Below are 5897 nucleotides of genomic sequence, written 5' to 3'. Positions count from 1 at the left end.
TTGAGGAGGATTACCCAAAGATGGATAGATTGTTTTATGGGGGATTGTTAAAATTAAAACTAACTCGAAGAGTAAACATAATTATCTTTTATTCATATTAAAATGTCACAACCAATAAGTGAATGATCGTGATGCAATCTACATATGACCATAATGTGATAATAATTTATAATTGAGCTCAATGCACAAATTATATGAAGTGGGGGCTTTTCTGTGGCTAATCTTTTCTCTTCACCAATGCTCATTTTGTAAGACATGTCATGGTATGAAGGAAAGCAATTCAATCATTCATAGACCAACTATTATAGGCTACCAATACAAACTCGTCCACATGGAGTGCTCATCCAAACATTTTGGGATGGCGTTTTTTCCAACACTAATTAAAAGCTTCTATATGCAAAACTTTTGTGATTTAACTATGTTGTTCACAATAAACAAGGGTTTCCCTTTTCCCAGGGTAATCAAGGAACCTCAAACTATGATCTGAGTACCATGTCACTAAAGTGCCTATAATGGTGCATTTTATGGGAGCACAATCCCTCATGTGCGAGGGCTTTTAGTGCATTCGAGCGTCACATCTCCCACACACAATTGACCTCAATTGGTTGCAATGATAAGATTCTATAATTTTGCAATCAAACCAACAATTTGGCACACAAGACCAGAATTGAACCACCTTAGTTTCAATCTCAAAACTATGACTTGTAACTTTTATTTCATCCTACGTATAAACTTTTGACACTCGTCAACAAGCATGTTGAAACCAGCGTTAAGAGTCATGTTTTCACACTCTCCTTGCATTAATTGGGGAGAGTTTGGTTAACTAAGATCCTCCAAAATATTCTCTCACATTGCACAAAGACTTTACCATGACAACCCATCACATGTCCACAATTGGTCATGTGAGCGTTATTAATAGATCATCAATGCATGGTGTTGGTGTTTATGGAAGCTAGCATAAGGGGTGCAATAGTATGGTTTCCAAAAAATAGCACCATTGGGGTAAAGGAATTTTTGTTTTTGTTTTTTTTTTTTTTGGGTTTTTTGAGCCGAGTGCCTAATCAAGCTCAAAGGCAAAACCCTATACCAATAGCTTCTGATTTCACTACTACCTTCAAGATTAAGATCCTTGGAGCTAAAACCGTCAATCCCGATGAATTCCCTTAAAGGGATGCCATACCCCAAGGTTGGGCATTAGCTCAAAGGTGGTGTCTCGTCACACCCAAGCAAACATAGTAAGGGAATTCAAGCTCATCAATGACAATGCCATTCTTGTTGCTCTAGTTGTAGGTAAGATCAATACCTAAGCTCATACCACAAACTTCTAGTATAGAGTTTTTTGCCATGGAAAGAGTGCTTTTAAGAGAAGTTAAAGCTACTCATCTATAGAAATCTATAGAAAAGGGTTTACAAGTTGCAAAGACCACCTTCATCATCAACTAGATTTGCCATTGGCCACTACTATTGAAGACCGACGGACCAAACAACGTGGCATAAGGCTGATAGTCAAGATCATGTCCATTTCAATGCACAATGGTGGGAAAACAGCAACATTACTGTCCTATTTGATAATCACGCTGACATGGCATGATTTCGCAGATGACTCACTAATTTAATGGAAAAGATAATGTTTAGACATGCACTGAATATGGAGGGAGAAATGTTTCCCTTGTCTTCAATAGAGTAGTACTCACACTATGCTAACCTGGGAATAGGTGTCATGATATGGGCTATGTTGTTTTTGAAAGGGCTCTATGTATGCAACCATCCAGAATTGGAAGCACACCCACTTCTGCCCGTATTTAGCCACTACATAAGCATTTCTCGTGCCTTGCCCATTCTTGTTATTTTGTTCGGCAGGAGACCTGATGTGCTGAGGATCCCTAATCTACACAAGATACCCTCTGCAGTTTCATCTCCTGTGACATGGAGCACGCCAGTCACCTACATGTCCAGTTGCTGTGTTTGGAGGTTCAGCCTGCTGCCACTCCATTGATTGGAGATGCTCTTGCTACCTTTTGCACTACCCGTCTTAACCTCTGTCGACTACGGGCTATTGGAAGCTACACTATACCAGCGTGTGCCCCATCGTCGTCAGCTCCCTGGCGCCTTCAGCACTGGTTTTCATTATCACGTTTTTCAACGATGGCTGCCATAATGCAGTAGGGCGGGGAACAGGTATGGTTTCTGTATGCATTATGTTAGGTTTTCGAAAACATTGCTATCCACAAAATGCACAAGCCCAATACCAAACGATCCAACATACAAAGAGGCAGCTGCGCTCCAACAGGCAGTGGAGGAGTGTTATGTACAGTCTTCGCTCCAACAGGCAGTGGAGGAGTGTTGTGTACAGTCTTCTAGTTGGAATATGAAAACACAGCAAGTGGGGGTGAAGACATCAGTCGAGAGCAGCTCTTGAGGAGAAGGAAGCTCCGAAGGTGATGACGATCGGGGATCGGACTCCATGGGTACCGTCGGACCAGACAAGGGAGCCGAAGGCATGCTGCTGCTGCTGTTGCGGAAGCCAAGCATGACGAGAGACCTGATCGGCCAACGCGAACGTGGCAGAGTAGCTGAGCCTGTCGACGCCCTCTTGGAAGGCCAGAGTCGTCGGTTGCACGCTCACGGACACGCCGGCCGGCGCGCTCACCTCCACGGTGTACGTCACATCCGCCTCGGCACCCACGTTGGTGAGGGTCCTCGAGAACGAGTACGCGCCGTCGCCGTCGCCGTCAAACACGACGGAGAAGGACGGATAGTTGAGGTCGCCCGGCCTCACGCTCGCGTTGCCGCACGTGTATTCCCCCTTCGTGAAGACCTCCAGATCCGGCCCCCCGCCATAGCCCAGCCCGCAAAGGAAGTCAACGTACTCCTGCGTCCCGATGTCGTACACCAGCCCCGGATCTAGAGCCGCCTCCGGGTACACGTGCCCCGCCCCGTACGCCAGCGGCGTCGCCTGGCCACAGTCCAGGCCGTCCGTAATCACCCCCCCGCCGTTGTCCGTCTGCAACGCCGTCGTCATCAGCGCCGATTTCACGGCAGCCGGGCTCCACGTAGGGTGCGCCGCCCGCACCAGCGACGCCAGGCCACTCACGTGCGGGCACGACATAGACGTGCCGGACATTATGGTGAAATCCACCACGCGGTCGTCGGCGTCGAGGCCAGTCGGCCCGGCGGCGCCCGTGTAGGCTGCCAAGATGTTGAGCCCGGGGGCGGTGATGTCGGGCTTGAGGATCTCGGCCGGTAGCGGGTTGGGCCCCCGAGATGAAAAGGCCGTCAAGACTGGAGCCGGCTTCACGCCAATCGAAGTGCCGTTGAAGAAGATTGCGGCGGTGGCGTTGGCCCCAGCGGCGGCAATGTAGGCCTTGACGGCAAGGCCCTCCTGGAAGCCGACGGCCGCAGCGGGGAGGAGGTGGCTGTCGGCGAGGAGCTCGGCCCCGCTCTCGGCAGTATTGGCGAGGATCATGCCAGCACCGCCGGCGGCCTTGACGGCGAGGCCCTTCGCCACTCTGGCGGTGGTTCCCCTATCGCACAGCACGATTTTGCCAGCGACAGTGGCAGGGTCGAGGCTGCCCGCGATGCACAGATACGCCACGGAGCTGCCGTCGACGGCCGCGTCCCCGCCGTACACCAGTGGCAGCTGCAGGGCTGGCTCCCACTCCCCGCCGCCGCCGTACACCGACACCCCACCCAAGACTGTCCCGTCGCCGAGTACGACCGGCGCCGGGAACGTTCGGTCGACGGAGCTGGCGGCCACTGTCACCACCCACGGCGGCACGTTCGCCACGGAGCCGGCGTATGGCCCGGAGTTGCCGGCGGAGCACGACACGAGCACCCCGCGCTGCGCGGCGCCGAAGGAGCCAATGGCGATGGAGTCGCGGTAGAAGGGCACGACGGAGCCGCCGACGGAGAGGGAGATGACGTCGACGCCATCAGCGACGGCAGACTCGAAGGCGGCGAGGATGTCGGAGTCGTAGCAGCCTGGCTCCCAACAGATCTTGTAGACGGCGAGGCGGGCGCCAGGGGCCATGCCAGAGGCGTCGCCGGCGGCGTAGCCGAAAAGACTGACATTGGCGACGAAGTTTCCGACGGCGGTGGAGGCCGTGTGGGTGCCGTGGCCCTCGCTGTCGCGCGGGGACCTGTACTCGCCGCCGCCGTCTTGGATGGGACCGGCGGCCGACTCGTAGCCCTTGCAGAAGAAGCGCGCGCCGATGAGCTTATTGTTGCAGTACCGGGATTCGAAACCGGGGCCTTCCTCACAGGCGCCCTTCCACCGTTCAGGCGGGGCCGCGAAGCCGCTGTCGTTGAAGCTCTGCCGCTCCGGCCACACGCCCGTGTCTAGCAACCCCACGATCACGTCCCGGCCGTAATACGACTCCGCCCACATGCCGTCATCTCCCAGCGACAAGCCTAGAAACGCCGGCGTCCGCGTCGTGTGCAGCTGCCGTACGCCATCCGGGAAGGCCCGCAGGAAGCCCGGCTCCTGCAGAAGTTTGGAGAGCATGGGGCGCGTCAGGCGTGCCGAGAAGCCATGAAACACAGTCGAGTAAGTGTAGAGGGGACCGTGGCGGTGGTGGGACTGATGGAGAGGGAGGCCCGAGATGGACGCGATCACTGATGCATACCACCGAAAGGCAGAGCGGAAGGCCGGAGGCCTGTGTGATGGTGAGACGTGGACTATGTAAGTCTGCTCGTCCGATGCAGCCGCGACTAGGCCATGGATCAACAGCAATGCAACTGTAAGGAATCGACTGGCTCTCACTAGCACTCTCCTGGCTGCCATCGTTGCAGCAAGCAGCCTCTGTGCGCTCAGGAAGAAGTATGTTATGTTGCCGGAAGTTGGAACAATCAGATTAAGCACAGTGCACACGTGATGCACGAGATTAGCGTGATAACCACACGTGCTCAGCACGTCCCGACTTAGCAGTACGTTTAGATTGTACTATAAGGTCGGTTGCACACCGGTTATGGAGATTGGATCCGATTTTCCCGGTTGGCAGACACTTCTGAGCGAGGGATCAAGTTCCTCCGGTTATGGAGATTGGATCTGATTTTCCCGAGCGAGGGATCAAGTTCCTCCGGTTATGGAGATTGGATCTGATTTTCCCGGTCGGCAGACACTTCTGAGCGAGGGATCAAGTTCCTCGCTTTAAAATCCGGGCGCGCCCAATGCATAAGAAGACAACATCTTTACTATTAGTTAACGGGAGGTTGGGGGCGAGTGCCACGTGGCAGCCCCAGCCTCCCCACGAAGAATGGCGGGGGCGGGTGTCACGCGTCTGACACCCGCCCTCCCTGCGAAAAGGGCTGCGCAATCGAGTCTAGGCGCGGAGCGCCTAGTATTTACTCAAAAAGGGAACCACACGACTGATAGAAATTGAACCCCCACCAATCCCCCCAAAAATTTCGATCATTACCAATGGGCCAAGCCTATTTTGGTGTAACTTTTGGGCGCAGTTTGGTGTGTAATCAAAGCAATGGACAACTTGCCCATAACCCCAGCTGTCTGAGGTTGTGTGTAACCACCCTTAATACCCTTAGACCATGTTGCATTAATTACAAGTTTTACAAAATGGCTACACATGGAGGATTCCATCGGGCAGGAAGTAACGCCAGTTACATATTGGGCCAACACTGTTGCCCATCCTGAATACAATCCAGTGTTTTGCTTACACATTGAGCATGGCTAAAAAAACACCAAGTTGTGGTTGACCTACTAGTAAGGGCTTCAAAACTCACTTAATTGGTCAAGGGTTCAATTCATGTCAACTTTGTTGTTCATAATTTTAAATGTAGGTGATTGTTGTCTAATGAATTGGGCATGCACTTTATCCTTGGGTAAGACATATTCCCCATCCAAAACTGATCGCACTCGAAAAATTCGAGCCCAATCTTGT

General features: G+C 52.5%; 1 pseudogene; it reads right to left on the bottom strand.

Annotated features, from left to right (window-relative positions):
* Window positions 1-509: 509 nt before the first annotated feature.
* On the bottom strand, window positions 510-4829 carry LOC148039666 (subtilisin-like protease SBT1.7 pseudogene; annotated as a pseudogene).
* Between the last annotated feature and the right edge of the window lie 1068 nt (window positions 4830-5897).

Source organism: Lygodium microphyllum, chromosome 2 (assembly GCF_053477565.2).
Source record: "Lygodium microphyllum isolate KBCC chromosome 2, Lygodium_microphyllum_v1.1.10, whole genome shotgun sequence".
Taxonomy (NCBI): Eukaryota; Viridiplantae; Streptophyta; class Polypodiopsida; order Schizaeales; family Lygodiaceae; genus Lygodium; species Lygodium microphyllum.
This window is presented reverse-complemented; position numbering and strand designations above follow the sequence as displayed.